Here is a 17,595-nt window from a genome sequence, read left to right on the forward strand (position 1 = left end):
TGACTATTTTCTATGTTATATCTAAGAAGCACATTTCAACTTATGGTGATTTTCTTATAACTCTTTTTACTGACTAAACTTTCCCAACTGTGATGCATCCATTTAAAGTTTAATTTTATCTTAATTATAATAAATACATTTTCCTTTAATAATTCTCAAACCCAAACATTTGATTTAAAATGTCTCATTGACCACTGTAAATAAACTTTAGTGTGTATTCACTAACTCTTAATAATGACTTCACAAATAGGGTGGGTACTAACAGAAAGGTTTTTGTGTGTGTATTCACTAACTCTTAATAATGATTTCACAAATAGGGTGGGTACTAACAGAAAGGTTTTTGTCATGATACAAATTGATATGTCACTAAATAATAAATATGAAATTATCTAGTAATTATGATCAGGTTTTTCCTAATTTTATTTATTTGTACTCATTGTAATTGGAAAATAATATCATAGAAAGTTTACAAAAGAAGAAAAAAGTCACTCCTGGAGACATAATTACACTTATTTGATATCACAAAAAATATAACATTTCAAAAAAGAATATAAATGGTATTAAAAAGTAATACACTGGCCAGGCATTGTGGCTCATGCCTATGATCCGAGCACTTTGAGAGGCTGAGGCAGGTGGATCACTGGAGGTCAGGAGTTCAATCAGCTTAGCCAACATGGCGAAACCACATCTCTATTAAAAATAAAAAAAAATTAGCCAGGCATGGTAGCATATGCCTGTATTCCAACTACTTGGGAAGCTCAGGCAGGAGAATCACTTGAACCTGGGAAGTGGAAGTTGCAGTGAGCCAAGATCATGCCACTGCACTTCAGCCTGGGTGACAAAGCAAGACTCTGTCTCAAAAAAAAAAAAAAAAAGAAAAAGAAAAAAAGTAATATGCCACAAGAAACAAATTTTTTTTTTCAAAATCAACAATCAACAGTATATTTTAAACTAAAATTTAGAAAAAAACACCAAGGAATCCTCATTACAATTAGTAATATAATGAATTGCTCATGCTTGCTTTGGCAGCACATATACTAAAATGGGATATGATACAGAGAAGATTAGCTTCTTCACAAGGATGACATGGAAATTCATGAAGAATTCCGTATTTTTTGATGCAAAAATCTTCAGTAAAATACTGGCAAACCAAATCCAGCAGCACATCAAAAAGCTTATCTGTCACAATCAAGTTGGCTTCATCCCTGTTGGTTCAACATACACAAATCAATAAGCATAATTCATCACATAAACATAACTAAAGATAAAAACCACATTATTATCTCAAGAGACATAGAAAAGGCCTTCAATAAAATTCACCATCCCTTTATGTTAAAAACTCTCAATAAACTAGGTACTGAAGGAACACACCTCAAAATAATAAGAGCCATATATGACAAGCACACAGCCTGTATCATACTGAATGGGTGAAAGCTGGAAGCATTCCCTTTGAAAATTGGCACAAGACAAGGATATCAGGGGAAACCCAACGCCCGATATTCATCGTCGGTTCTTTTCTATTTCCCTAAGCATTGGCTGGTCTGAGAAATAAAGGGAAAGAGTACAAAAGAGATAAATTTTAAAGCTGGGTGTCCAGGGGAGACATCACATGTTGGCAGGTTCTGTGATGCTCCCTGAGTCATAAAACCAGCAAGTTTTTATTAGCGATTTTCAAAAGGGGAGAGAGTCTACGAATAGGGTGTGGGTCACAGAAATCACATGCGTCACAAGGTAATAAAATATTACAAAGCAAACGGAGGCAGGGGGAGATCACAGGACTACAGAATGGGGCGAAATTAAAATTGCTAATGAAGTTTCGGGCATGCATTGTCATTGATAACATCTTATCAGGAGACAGGGTTTGAGAGCAGACAACCAGTGTGACCAAAATTAATTAGGCAGGAGTTTCCTTGTCCTAATAAGCCTGGGAGTGCTACAGGAGACCAGGGCTTATTTCAACCCTTTGCCTTCGACCATAAAAGACAGCTGCTCCCAAAGGGGCCATTTCAGAGGTCTACCCTCAGGGGCTATTCTCTTTCTCAGGGATGTTCCTTGCTAAGAAAAAGAATTCAGCAATATTTCTCCTATTTGCTTTTGAAAGAAGAGAAATCTGGTTCTGTTCCACCTGGCACACTGGCAGTCAGAGTTTAAGGTTATCTCCCTTGTTCCCTGAACATTGCTGTTATCCTGTTCTTTTTTGAAAGTGCCCAGATTTCATATTGTTCAAACACACATGCTCTACAAACAATTTGTGCAATTAATGCAATCATCACAGGGTCCTGAGGTGACATACATCCTCCTCAGCTTACAAAGATGACAGGATTAAGAGATTAAAGTAAAGGCAGGCATAGGAAATCACAAGGGTATTGATTGGGGAAGTGATAAATGTCCATGAAATATTCACAATTTATGTTCAGAGATTGCAGTAAAGACAGGCGTAAGAAATTATAGAAGTATTAATTTGGGGAACTAATAAATGTCCATGAAATCTTCACAATTTATGTTTTTCTGCCATGGCTTCAGCCAGTCTCTCCATTCGGGGTCCCTGAATTCCCACAACAACAAGGATGCCTTCTCTCACCACTCCTATTCAACATAGTATTGTAAGTTCTGGCCAGGGCAATCAGGCAAGAGAAAAAAATAAAGCATATTCAAATGTGAAGAGAGGAAGTCAAATTGTCTTTGTTTGCAGATGATATGATCCTATATTCTAGAAAAACCCATTGTCTCAGCCCAAAAGCTTCTTAAGCTGATAAGCAACTTCAGCAAAGTCTCAGGATACAAAATCAATGTGCAAAAATCACTAGCATTCTTATATACCAACAACAGGCAAGCAGAGAGCCAAACCATGATTGAACCCCCATTAAAAATTATTACAAAGAGACTAAAATACCTAGGAATACAGTTAACAAGGGAAGTGAAGGACCTCTTCAAGAACTACAAACCACTGCTCAAGGAAATAAGAGAGGTCACAAACAAATGGAAAAACATGCCAACCTCATGGAGGGGAAGAATCACTATCATTAAAATGGCCATAATGCCCAAAACAATTTATAGATTCAATGCTATTTCCATTAAACTACCATTGATATTCTTCAGAATTAGAAAAAAATATTTTAAAATACATATGAAATCAAAATAGAGCCCACATAGCCAAGGCAATCCTAACCAAAAAGAACAAAACTGGAAAGATCACACTACCTGACTTTAAACTATACTACAAGGCAACAGTAACAAAAACAGCATGGTACTAGTACAAAAACAGACACATAGACCAATGGAACAGAATAGAAAACTCAGAAATAAGACCACACACCTACAACTATCTAATCTTTGACAAACCTGACAAAAACAAGCAACAAAGAAAGGATTCCCTATTTAATAAGTAGTTCTGGAAGAACTGGCTAGCCATATGCATAAAATTGAAACTGTACTCCTTCCTTATACCTTATACAAAAATTAACTCAAAATGGATTAAAAACTTAAATGGAAAACCCAAAACTATAAAAATCCTAGAATAAAATCGAGGCAATACCATTAAGGACATAGGGACAGGCACAGATTTCATGATAAAAAAATAAAAACTGAAAGTAATTGCAACAAAAGCAAAAATTGACAAATGGGATCTCATTAAACTAAAAAGCTTCTGCACAGCAAAAAAACTATCATTAGAGTGAACAGACAACCTACAGAATGCAAGGATATTTTTGCAATCTATCCATCTGACAAATGTCTACTATCTAGAGTCTACAAGGAACTTAAACAAATTTACAATGAAAAAACAATCAGCCTCATTTAAAAGTGGGAAACATACATGATCAGACACTTTTCAAAAGAATACATTCATGTGGCTAACAAACATATGAAAAAAAGTTCAACATCATTGATCATTAGAGAAATGCAAATCAAAACCACAATGAGATGCCATCTCATGCCAGTCAGAATGGCAATTATTTAAAAGGCCCCAAAACAACAAATGCTGGCAAAGTTATGAAGAAAAGGGAACATTTATAAACTTTTGGTGGAAGTGTAAATTAGTTCAAACATTGTGGAAGAAAGGGGATAATTTCTCAAAGAATTAGAAGTAGAAACATCATTTGACCCAGCAATCCCATTACTGGGTATATACCCAAAGCAATATAAATTATTATATTATAAATATACATATACACATGTTCATTGCAGCACTATTCACAATAGCAAAGACATGGAATCAACCCAAATGCCCATCAGTGACAGACTGGATAAAGAAAATGTGATACATATACACCATAGAATACTATGAAGCCACAAAAAGGAACAAGATCATGTCCTTTGTGGGGACATGGGTGGAGCTGGAAACCATTATCCTCAGCAAACTAAAGCAGGAACAGAAAACCAAAAGGCACAAGTTCTCACTTATAAGCGGGAGCTGAATGATGAGAACACATGGACACACACTGGGACCTGTTGGGGGTGAGGTAAAGGGAGGGAGAGTATCAGGAAGAATAGCTAATGGACGCTGGACTTAATACCTAGGTGATGGGGTGATGTGTGCAGCAAACCGCCATGGTCCACATTTACCTATGTAACAAATCTGCATATCCTGCACATGTACCCCAAAACTTAAAGTTGAAGAAAAAATAACCCAAAAAAAGAAATTTTTAAAAAACTTTCAAAATTAGTACAACCTTTAATATTTAAAAATTGCTTAATCAATTAGATCAAAAGGAAGTAAAATTATAGCTAAATATCAAATAAATTTATTATTTGTATATTATATTAAAAAGACCAACAATTTTATTACTTAATCATATGCATATGTACCTAAAAAAATTAATTATTGAAGAGCATCATAATATTAAAAGTATTTACTGTCTAGTTATAAGATAAATATGGAAAAATTAATTGTTTAATATATGTTCCTGCAATAACCAGGTAGAATATAAATGGCACTTAGTGAAAGAAATTATAATGTCCGTAACACTAACTAATCATTTTGTAAAATACACATACTGCAAGATGGGTACGTAAACCAAAAATGAAATCCCAAGCCCCCAATCAACTAACAGACCCCCTTTTGGTTAAGGAGATACTGGAGAAACCTGTAAAACTGAATTCTTGCCCCTGACAGGATGGGAGGTTGGACACATCTCTTTATACTCTCTCTGTCTTGAATTCTCTCTTAAGTTTTGGCACAACTGACAAACATTAACATTAAAATGGAGATCATAAAAATGACCAAACAGACTCTTGGTGGCAATAAGATACCAAATTCCAGCCTGACTCTGATATAGCATTACATAACGGATAGCAGACCCTGAAGAAAATCAAAATAATTTACCCCAAAATGTATGTTTTGACATATTTTGAAATGGCTTTGCAAAGCTGTCTTTCATGGGGCAAACTTGCATCTGTAGAGAAGCTCCATTAATGCAGCCAGGACTTCTCTTTGGAGGCCTTTCCCAGATCAAGAAGAGATTAAGAGTCTGACACCTGGTAAGGCCTGAAAAGAGATACTTACCATCTGTTGTCTCTGAAGGCTGCTACCTTTGAGGCTTCATTCACATAACAAGAACGTTGGCCTCCACAACTCCCCTCATCTTAACTCATGATTTCCTCCTACTGACTTCAAGTCTTCAGACAAAGGTTAACTCTTTCAACCAGTTATCAATGAGAAAATCTGAATCCACCTATGACTTGTATGCCCCCACTTTGAGATGGCCTGCCTTTTTGTGCTGAACCAATGTCTACCTTCCATGTATTGATTTATGTCTTTACCTGTAACTCCTGTCTCCTTAAAATAAAGAAAACCAAACTATAACCCTACTATGCCTCAGGCACATTTTCTCAAGACCTCTTGAGACTCTTCTCTGGGCCATCAGCACTCACATTGGCTCAGAATAAATCTCTTTAAATTTTTACAGTTTTTTTTTCTTAAAACAAGTATTATCCAAAAATAAAAACCCATGTAGCTGCACAAAGATAGTCAATTAGTATCATGAAAGTAGGATAGCAAAGGTATAGTGAATAAGAGTATGGGCATAGCACCATATTGCTTGAGCTTAAATCCCCACCCTCCCAGTTACCAGCTCTGTGAATTTGGACAAATTACATGTCCCTGAGCTTTCTTCATTATGAATTCTAGATTTTAATAATACCTAACTCACAAGGTTGTATAAGGTTTGAATGTATTAAATACTCCTAGGCTATAGTGAGTGTGAATAATCTGTGAACATGTCAGTTATTTCTATTGTGGGTAAAACCTGAAAATTTAAATATTCTGCAAACAAAGCTCAAACCTTATACTAACACTAATAATCTAAACTCAAAGGGATTTTTCTTGGAATTAAAATAACTTAAACAATAAAATAAATTAAAGACAAGTATGAATAGTAAAGATAATCTGGAGTATATAGCCAGGTATGTCCATCATATATGAGCTATTAAATGCAAAGTTAGGCAAAGCAGTAAGATATTAGAAGCATTAACAGAAATATAATCCTGAACCTTTCTAAAAATATCCATTAAAATAATAGTAATTACAAGTACCACAGGTTTAAGGCTCGATGCATGACATATATTGCAGGAGGCTTTTATCAAGTATGCATTAACCTAACAAGGCAAGTAATTGATTGTTATCTCATTTCACAGATTATGACATAGGAGAAAGAAACAGGGGCATTACATAACTTTTTAGTAGCTGTGCCTTAAAAAAAACAAGGAAGTATTTTAAGTATAAAATAGTAGACTTCAATTACATATTAAACTTTGTACTTTTTTTTGAAATATTTTAAAAGTAATACAAATAAAAGTGGGCACTGTCACGCATGTTTGTGTGAAGAGACCACCAACAGGCTTTGTGTGAGCAGCAAGGCTATTTATTTCACTTGGGTGCAAGTGGGCTGAGTCCAAAAAGAGAGTCAGCAAAGGGAGATAGGGGTGGGACAATTTTATAGGATTTGGGTAGGTAGTGGAAAATTGCTGTTAAAGGGGGTTTTTCTCTTGCAGGCAGGGGCAGGGGTCACAAGGTGCTCAGTGGGGAGCTCCGGAGACTTATTGTCCAGGAGACGGAATGTCACAAGCTAATGTCATCTTTTAAGGCAGGAATCAGCCATTTTCACTTCTTTTGTGGTTCTTCAGTTGCCTCAGGCTATTTGGATGTAGGCTTGGGCTCAGGGGCCTGACATTCCTGTCTTCTTACATTAATAAGAAAAACAAAACAAAATAGTGGTGAAGTGTTGGGGCAGTGAAAATTGTGGAGGTTGGTATGGAGAGGTAATGGGCAATGTCTCTCAGGGCTGCTTCTAGCGGGATTAGGGGCGGCATGGGAGCCTACAGTTGGAGATTAAACTGAAGAAAGATTTTGGGGTGAGGAGTGATATTGTGGGGTTGTTAGAGGGAGCATTTGTCATATAGAATGCTTGGTGATGGCCTGGATGTGTTTTTGTATGAATTGAGAAACTAAACCAAAGACACAAGGTCTGAACAAGAGAAGGAGAAAAACAGGTATTAGAGGACTAAGAAATGGGAGGACCTAGGACATCCAATTACAGAGTGCCCAAGGGGGTTCAGCATAATTATTTGCTTGTTTGGCAAGTCTTTGGGCTCTATCTTTGAGTTTGTTGATGTTATTATATACCAGGCCAGATTGATTTAGGTAAAAACAGCACTCTTCATTTAAAAATGTACAGAGTCTTCCTTTTTCAGCAGTAAGTTGAGGCCTATTTCTGTCTTCGTATATTAATAATAATTAAAAAAATAGTAGTGAAGAGTTGATGTCATGAGGGGAAAAAGGAAGCGGTTTGGTCTTATTTGCAAATTGATTTTGAGGGGTAAGGAAAACTAGTGTACATGTGCATGTCCAATTAATAGGTAGAAACATGTATGTGGAGGAGCCACAGAGGAAGAAGAGAACTTTTTGAGGCAAAACTGGAAATGTAAAGTGCAAAGATGAGAGGGAGCACCAAAAGAGGTGTCTTGCACCCAGACTCTTAGGTATTTAGCGAGGGTAGCAGCCATTAGAGGTTGCGATGGGGATTGATGGGGCAGCTGAGTAGAGGGGGAGGTTTGATTTTTATGGTGTATGAGAAAGTATATAGTGTCTATGAGTAACCTTTTACTGCTATTCATGGGGCTGGGTATAAGCAAGCAAGAGAAGGGGCTGGGAGGAGAGTCTGAAGAACAAGGGGAAGGTACCAAGGATGGAGTGAAATGCAGGGCAAATGTCTTAAAGGAAATGAGAGGTTCTAGGAGGCAGGCTAGAGGCTTGTAAACCACGTGGAAGAGGTTATGAAAGGATGATAGAATGGAATGAGCCTGTGAGGCTGGAAGGACGAACTTTCCTTGGTCTAAGAACCGTTTGCATTGAGTGGGGAGGGATTGATAGGTGGAAACCTCACCGGGAGAGTAAGTAGGAGTGACTGATGAGAAGGAGAAAAACTGGTCATGAGGGACAGAAGTAAGGATACTGGCTACTTCTTTAGCTGTCTTATCAGCATAATTGTTCCTTTGAGCAATGGGGTCTGAAGCTCTTTGATGGCCTTTGCAGTGAATGACTCCAACTTCCTTTGGAAGTAAGGCAGCCTTGAGAAGAGTTTTTGTTAAAGAGGCATTAATGATGGAGGACTCTTGTGTAGTGAGGAAACCTCTTTCAGCCCATATAACAGCATGTTGGTACAGGATATGGAATGCATATTTAAAGTCAGTATATATATTGACATGCAGTCCTTTGGCAAGAGTGAGGGCTTGAGTTAAGGCACTGAGTTCGACTTGCTGGGAGGTAGTGCAGTGGTACAGAGCAGTAGCCTCAATGATAGATATTGAAGATACTTTAGTATAGCCTACCTTTGCTGGTAAGTGTCAATTAGGCCTGGTGGAACTGCTATCAATAAACCAAGTGTGATCAGGTTGAGGGACAGGAAAGAAGGAAATATGGGGAAATGAAGTGAATGCCAGGTGGATCAGAGAGATATAGTCATGGGAGTCAGGTGTGGTATCAGGAAAAATGTGGGGGTCAGCCTAAAATAGTAAGGTCAAGTTGTTTGGACAGAAAGGCTACAAGGTGCAGTCCCAGCTCTTGCATAACAATTCCGACTGCACAACCCTGCACTTTGGCTGTGTGTAATGAAAAAGGGTTGGGATGAGTTAGGGAAAGCTAGTGTGGGAGCAGCTTCTAGAGCTGTTTTTATGGGATGGGAAGAGGAGTGGGGAAATGATTTAGGATCTATGGGGTCAGCTAGGTTTCCTTTTGTGAGTTTATATAATGATTTAGTCAGGATGGCCAAACCAGGTATCCAAAGGCAAAAGTACCTAACCATGCGTAGGAAGGAAAGGAATTGTTGCTATGTAGAAGGGGTTAGGGTTTGGGAGATTAGCTGGACATGATCAGCAGGGAGAGCACATACGTTTTTATGAAGAATTATGCTGATATAGGTTACAGATGAGGAAGAAATTTGGTCTTTGGAGGGGGATACGCGATATCCCTTTGAGAATAGATGTTGGAGGAGCAGGCAGGTGTCCTGTTGGGAAGATTTGTAGGAAGGGCTATAAAGTAGAAGGTCATCAAAATATTGAATAAGGTGAGAAACAGATGGATAGAAAGAAAGTAAATCATGAGAAAGAGCTTGGCTGAAGTAATGAGGGTTGTCCCTGGAGCCTTGCAGTAGTACAGCCCAGGTAAGCTGCTGGGACTGAAGGGTGTCAGGGTCAGTCCAGGTAAAAGTAAAGAGAGGCTGGGATGAGGGGTGCAAGGGAATAATGAAAAAAGCATCTTTAAAATCAAGAATGGAATAGTGAGCTGTGGAGGAAGGTATTAAGGACAAAAGAGTGTACAGATTGGACATCACAGGGTGGATAGGCAAAACAATTTGGTTGATAAGGCGCAGATCCTGAACTAACCTGTAAGACTTGCCCAGTTTTTGGACAGGTAAATGTGGGAATTGTAAGGAGAGTTTATAGGCTTTAGAAGCCCATGCTGTAGCAGGTGAGAGATAACAGGCTTTAGTCCCCTTCAAGCCTATTGTGGGATGGGATACTGGCATTAAGCAGGGTAAGGGTGATTAGGTTTTAATGTGATAGTAATGGGCATATGATTGGTTGCCAGGGAGGGAGTAGAGGTGTCCCATACTTGTGAGATAAATTTGGGGGATACAAGAGGAAGACACAAAGGAGGCTTTGGGCTGGGGAGAAGAGTGGCAATGAGATGTGACTGTAGTCCAGTAACAGTCAGGGTAGCGGATAATTTTGTTAAATTGTCTTGACCTAATAAGGGAACTGGGCAGGTGGGTATAACTAAAAAGGAGTGCATAAAAAAATGTTGTCTAAGTTGGCACCAAAGTTGGGTAGTTTTAGGAAGTTTAGAAGTCTGGCCATAAATACCCACAAAAGTTATGGAGTTAAGAGAAACAGGCCCTTGAAAGGAAGGTAATGTGGAGGGTGTAGCCTCCATATTGATTAAGAAGGGGACGGACTCACCTTCCACTGCAAGAGTTACCCAAAGCATCTGTGATGGTCCTGAAGGCTTCCAAGGTGATTGGATAGTGTCAGTCATCAGCCACTAAGCCAAGAAGATCTGGGAAGGAGTCAGTCAGAGAGCCTTGGGCCAGAGTTCCAGGGACTCTGTGAGTGGCTGCCAGACGAGTTGGACAGTCCAATTTCCAGTGGGGTCCTGCACAGATGGGACATGGCTTAGGAGGAATTCTGGGCTGTGGGCATTCCTTGGCCCAGTGGCCAGATTTCCAGCACTTGAAGCAAGATCCTGTGGGGGGAGATCCTGGAGGAAGGCCTGGCCACTGCAGTTTAGGCATTTTGAAGTTCTTGCATACTGGAGATGTGGCTGCAGTTTTTCTTACAGTGGAGGTAAGTAATTGCAACTCAGAAATACGTTGCCACTTGGCTGCCTCTTCTCTATTATTGTACACCTTGAAGGTGAGGTTAATTAAGTCCTGTTGTGGGGTTTAAGGGCCAGAATCTAATTTTAGAGCTTTATTTAATGTTGGGAGCAGATTGGGTAATAAAATGCATACTGAGAATAAGATGGCTTTCTGAACCCTCTGTGTCTAGGGCTGTAAGGTGTCTAAGGGTTGTTGCCAAATGGGCCATGAACTGGGCTGGATTTTTACATTTGATGAAAAAAAGCCTAAATGCTAACTGATTTCGGAGAGGTCAGCTAAAGAAAAAGGGGCATTAACCTTGACTATGCCTTCAGCTCCAGCCACTTCTCTAAGAGGAAATTGTTGGGCATGTGGGAGAGGGCTAGTCGTGGAATAAAACTGTAAGCTGGACCAGGTGTGAGGAGGGGAGGTGATAGAAGGATTATAGGGTCGGGGAGCGGAGGCTGTGGAAGAATTGGGACCTGCCTTGGCCTGGAGAGGAGCAGCCTGGGGAGGAGGGGAGAGATCAGATACATTCGTAGAAAAGGAGGATTCAAAGGACTCAGAGCTTGGGATGGAGACTGAAGGAACAGACAGGAGAGAAAGAAAAAAGATTTGGGACAAGTTGCATTGAGAGCAGAGACTAGGGAGGGACTGACGTGTAAAAGAATGCCTTGATGTCAGGCACTTCAGTCCATTTGCCCATTTTCTGACAAAATTATCTAGATCTTGTAGGATGGAGAAATCAAAAGTGTCATTTTTGGGGCTATTTAGAACCATTGTCAAGTTTGTATTGGGGCCTAGCAGTATTGCAGAAGAAAATAAGATGTTCAGATTTTAGGTCATGTGTTAATCGAAGGGGTTTTTCGTTTTTAAGAACACAGGCTAAGGGAGAAGGGGGAATGGAGGGTGGAAGGTTGCCCATAGTGAAGGAGGCAAGCCCAGAGGAAACAGATGGTAGAGGCATGGAGGGTGGTACTTGCCACCCAGAGGAGATGGTACTTGCCACCAAAGGGAGGTGGTACTTGCCACCAAGGTGAAGGATCAAGACAGCCATCTCCATGTTGATGAGACACCTCTGAAATGTAGGTGAAGAATCAGGCAGGTGTCCCCGCAGTGATTTACACACCAAGGGATGACTGTCTTCCCCAGTCCGTGACTGGTGCCAGAGTTTTAAGTTCTTGGATAAAACGTGTCTCCTCTGTCTCTACCAGAAAGGGAAAGGAACTGAAATTAAGGAAGGGAGAGACTGAAGAGGGGAGGAATAGCGAGAGAGGTTGGAGAAGAGAGTGAAAAGACCACTTACCCAGTTTGAAATTGGTGAGATGTTCCTTGGGCTGGTTTGTCTGAGGACCCAAGGTCATAGGTGGATCTTCTCACAGAGTGAGGGTGAGGACAGGGGACTGGTCTACTGAAGGAGTCCTCCTGTCCCAGGTCTTCAGCACCAAATATCACATGCGTCCGTGTGAGGAGACCACCAACAGGCTTTGTGTGAACAGCAAGGCTGTTTATTTCATTTGGGTTCAAGTGGGCTGAGTCCAAAAAGAGAGTCACCAAAGGGAGATAGGGGTGGGGCAGTTTTATGTGAGTTGAGTACGTATTCAAAGATTCCAGTTAAAGGGGGTTGTTCTCTTGAGGGCAGGGGTGGGGGTCACAAGGTGCTCGGTGGGGAGCTCTGGAGACTTATTGTCCAGGAGAAGGAATGTCACAAGGTAATGTCATCAGATAAGGCAGGAACCAGCTATTTTCACTTCTTTTGTAGTTCTTCAGTTGTCTCAGGCCATCTGGATGTATACATGCAGGCTTGGGCTCAGAGGCCTGGCACGCACCTCTTGAATCAGGCTATGCCCAGAGATTTAGTCAAATAAAGAGCAATGTGTCCCATAAAGCTTTGGCAAAGAATGTCTTTCTCCCTGTAGCTTTTCTTGAGGTCTGTAGGGACATTAGAGAGCAAAATACAATAAATGACATTTTAAATGTTGTCTCTCCATTGTCCCCTCCCCTCCTCCCAGCCCATCTTTCTTCTCCAGCTCCCTCACCTTCATTCCTTCTCCCCATTATATACTTTTTACCTGGCATAATTGGGCTCCCCACATCTCTTGATCCAATAGCACCTGTTCATAGAATTAGCAATCCCTCCCCTTCTGTTTGGCCAAATTTCAACTCCCAATTCTGATGAGAAATACAATAGCCTATTTCTTTTCACCAAATACCTATTTATATTATCTTTATTTTTGTATTAAAATTGTAAACATATTTCTCTGTCAGTATGTAACCATCTCTTACATGATGTGTTAGTGGCATAATAACCTTCCATTGTACAGATGCTTACTGCTACATCTAATTCTTAATTGTTGAAAATTTTGATTGTTTCAAATTTTTCACCACTACAAACAACTACAAAACAAACAGCCTTGAAGTTAATTATGCTAAAAGTTTGACCATATGCTTAATTATTTCCTTAGGATAAATTTCTAGTAATTGAATTTTTGGTTTGTTGTTTATACATATTGTTAAGACTTTTGATATACATTATCAATTTTGCCTGCAGATAGTTTATACACATTTAAATTCACTCCAGCAGAGGCTGAGTGATAGTAAAAAAAAAAATTATTTCATTGTTATTTTAATTTGTATTTCACAGTAAGTTATGAAATTGTTTAACAGCTTTTCTTTTGCCAAAAATGTAGCCAGTTGTCTTCCTAGCAATTGCTGATTAAACTAGCTGAGCTTAAAATAACAACAGTTAACATAGTATGGTATATGCACAGAAATATGGGCACACATACACAACACATATATTACTTCCTAAGCACTGAAGAAACACACACAAATATACACATATTTCAAATCACTACTTGGAAAATCAAGTAGGTAGATGCCTGTGATTGTTAATATTATATTAGGTGTCAACTTGATTGGATTAAAGGGTGGCTCAATGGTTGGTAAAGTATTGTTTCTGGGTATGGCTATGAAAGTGTTGCCAGAAGAGAATGACATTTGAGTCAATGGACTGGGAGAGGCAGACCCAACCTCAATGTGAGTGGGCACCATCCAACTGGCTGCCAGAACGGCAAAGACAAAACAGGAGGAAGAGGGTAGAATAACTGCTTGCTGGGTCTTCTGGCTTCCTTCTTTCTCTCTGTGCTGTATGCTTCCTTCTGCTCCTCCTGCCCTTGGACATCAGACTCCACGTTCTTCGGCTTTTGGACTCTTGGACTTACACCAGTGGTTTGCTGGGGTCTTCCAGGCCTTTGGCCACAGACTGAAGGCTGCACTGTCAGCTTCCCTGGTTTTCAGGCTTTCAGACTCTTACTGAGCTCCTACTGGCTTCTTTTTTCTCCAGCTTTCAGACAACCTATCTCCGTGAGCCAGTTCTCCCTAATAAACTCCATTTCATATATACATATATCCTATTAGTTCTGTCCCTCTGGAGAACCCTAATACAATGTCTAACTTTTAAATGCCAGTATTTACTACCTAAAGTAATGATTTTCCATCTGTGTTTCCTAGTCTTTGAGTGGTTTGTATAATAAATTCAGAGGGTCAAGATCAACCTTTTGTCAACCACAATAGAACAGATGTGTGGGGGTGTGTGTGTGTGTGTCTCCTTAATAGCATATACATATACAATGTAAGCTGTGGTCAAAAAGAGTTTGAAAATCATTGATATAGATTATTTGTAGAATTAGATTTGCTAATACAACTAGACAGCTTTGCTTAATACTTGACATAAAGTAAGTATACAATACATATTTTTGAAAGTATGATTATTACACAAATATGTATTTGCACACATATTATAATAAAGGAACATAAGGCTTTTTAGATGAAAATATGCTTTCTGATTTGTGTTACAAACCTCTTCCACAGGTTTCAGAACTGTCCGCTGCTCCTACAAATAGATGATCCCTTTTGAATTTAGGGCTCTACCACATACCTGTGACAAAGCTGGCTTCTATTTATTGAGTCTTGTTTTTCACTTAGTAGGGCTTATGAGGCTAACTTGTATGCTCCATAATATTCATCTGCTTATGGTGACAAATTGAAGCTGGCCAGTCTCTTTGGTACCAAAAACCTACAGTTAGAACACAACTATTCACAAGATACAATGTAGCAGAATTATCTTCAATGAAGTCCAGAGCTTTCAGTTTTATGCTAGAAAGAAATTCATAGCTCAAAGAAGGATAAAATATCAGTATTTTCCTCAAGATGTTTAAATATATATATATCATAACTATTCCATATTCTCAAGAGAATTATTCCCAGATCTCAACTTTTTCCTTTTAAATCCTATACTTGAGAAACTCATTCTTAATCAATTTAGGAGTAACTACTATAAGCATTTTGACCTTGAAAAGGATATGTCTTCCTATTGATAGTCCTAATTTGGATTTAAATAAGAGCCTTCATTTTTCAATGATTTGATGCTTAATAATGCTTCTTTGCCTAAAAACAAGCTTAAAATATATTAATTCTGCATACTTTGAGCATCCATCAGATGATAAATGAATTACAAAAGTTATGCTCATTAATCAAAGGCCTGTGGCATGACCAAAGCAGGGATAGTGATGATTGGTACATTAGGAAGCACTGGAAAAATGCTCATTATTTCACACCAGGTCATCTTCTCAACCAGAAGTGTGCTGCTCTCTGCACCACTAACCCTCAAGGAGCATCTGAATATAGCTTTGAAAGTCCTGCATGATCAGACCACTTTTTACATTGCTATCTCCAATTCTAAAAATTTGTAACCACTCAATGCGTTCACCTTGCCCACTGCCTGGAGAGAGGCGATTTATCAAGACGGAAACTGCAATGGAGAAAGAGTAATTCACGCAGAGCTGGCAGTGTGGGAGACTGGAGTTTTATTATTATTCAAATCAGTCTCTGGGAGCATTCAGGGATCAGTTTTTAAAGATAATTTAGCAGGTAGGGGCTTGGGAAGTGGGGAGTGCTGATTGGTCAGGTTGCAGATGGAATCTTACGGGGTTGAAGTGAGGTTTTCTTGCTGTTTTCCATTCTGGCAGAGCAGGTTGAGCCAGATTACCAATCTGGGTGGTGTCAGCTGATCCATCCAGTGCAGAGTCTGCAAAATCTTTCAAGCACTGATCTTAGGCTTTACAATAGTGATGTTATCCCCAGGAGCAATTTGGGGAGATTCAGACACCTGGAGCCAGAGGCTGCATGACCCCTAAACCTTAATTTCTAATCTTGTAGCTAATGTGTTAGTCCTGCAAAGGCAGACTGGATCCCAGGCAACAGGGGGTCTTTTCAGGAAAGGGCTATTATCAGTTTTTTTCAGAGTCCAACAATGAACTGAATTCCTGCCCAAATTTAGTTCCGCCTGTGCCCAGGAATGAACAAGGACAGCTTGAATGTTAGAAGCAAGATGGAGTCCATTAGGTCTGACGTCTTTCACTGTCATAATTTCCTCAGTTATAATTTTTGCGAAGTTGGTTTCAATTTTGTTCCCCTAAAATCATATTTAACTTATAAATAAATAATTCTTAGGGCTGGGAGTAGTGGCTCATGCCTGTAATCCCAGCATTTTGGGAGGCAAAGGCAGGCGGATCACAAGATCAGGAGTTCGAGAGCAGACTGAACAACATGCTGAAACCCCGTTTCTACTAAAAATACAAAAATTAGCTAGGTGTGGTGGCACGCACCTGTAATCCCAGTTACGCAGGAGGCTGAGGCAGGAGAATTGCTTGAACCTGGGAGGTGGAGGTTGCAGTGAGTCGAGGTTGTGCCACTGCACTCCAGCCTGGGTGGCAGAGCAAGACCCCTTCTCAATAATAACAATAATAATAATAATAATAACAATTCCTAGGTTATCAACTCTTCCTTCTTGCCTCCGGATCCTAATTGCTGTTCTCTTCTATGCCTCATCCATGTGAGTCTCCATAGATTTGAGATCTGTACCACAAGTGGTATAAGAACAATGTTAAACTGATGCTCAGACAGAGCTTTGAAAATCCTCTCACAATGTTAGAAAGGTTCATCTTCTAATCAGCCAGACTACATCAGCGAGAAAGTCTCACTTTCATATTAAGTGAATTTGTTTGCTTAACACTATGATTACTAATATTTTCTTTTAGTGTGCAAGAGGAGGTCTTAGACTCACAGCCATCTGCAGACGGCAGTAATTAACTAAGATTTAATTACATGTTTTTGTTAACATACTTATTATCACAAAATACCTTCTGCTCACAATACATGGTTTTGATTTTCTTCTTATGGAAATGACATAAAATTGCCTTTCAGAATAATTTTAATTTAAAAAATTATTTGATCAAAAATAACTAGTCAGTAAATAATAATACTGAATGAAGATAAATTTGAAAGAAGTCACAAACTTGATTGGCATGTAAGTAAAGTTTTAGAAATCCTGACCTAGAAAATTCTCCCCAACATTCTTTTTCTTCAGTCCTCATTTGAAATGTCACATTTATGAGAAAAACATCTTTAAGGCCGCCTTGGACCTCATCCTATTGCCTCTTTTTTTGTCTCTATCTTCCTCAATCCTTCTATCAAAAGATTTATCCTCTTTTATTAAAGATGTCTATTTACTTCTCTTAATGCCCTGTATAAAACTCTGTAAAGACAGATGTCATCCAAAATGTCATGTGATAAGTAAGTACTTGTTAAGTCAATAAATCTGGAACTTGTATGAACAAGCATTGGGACCATTAAAAGACCATAATTATGATGATTTAGTTTTATAAAACATGAACTTGAA

The 17,595-nt window shown here is 39.1% G+C and overlaps 1 pseudogene; it reads left to right on the top strand.

The window, feature by feature from the left end:
• Positions 1 to 1,017: 1,017 nt before the first annotated feature.
• On the top strand, positions 1,018 to 1,116 carry LOC112632241 (annotated as a pseudogene).
• The last annotated feature ends 16,479 nt before the right edge of the window (positions 1,117 to 17,595 follow it).

Source organism: Theropithecus gelada, chromosome 9 (assembly GCF_003255815.1).
Source record: "Theropithecus gelada isolate Dixy chromosome 9, Tgel_1.0, whole genome shotgun sequence".
In the NCBI taxonomy this organism is placed as follows: domain Eukaryota; kingdom Metazoa; phylum Chordata; class Mammalia; order Primates; family Cercopithecidae; genus Theropithecus; species Theropithecus gelada.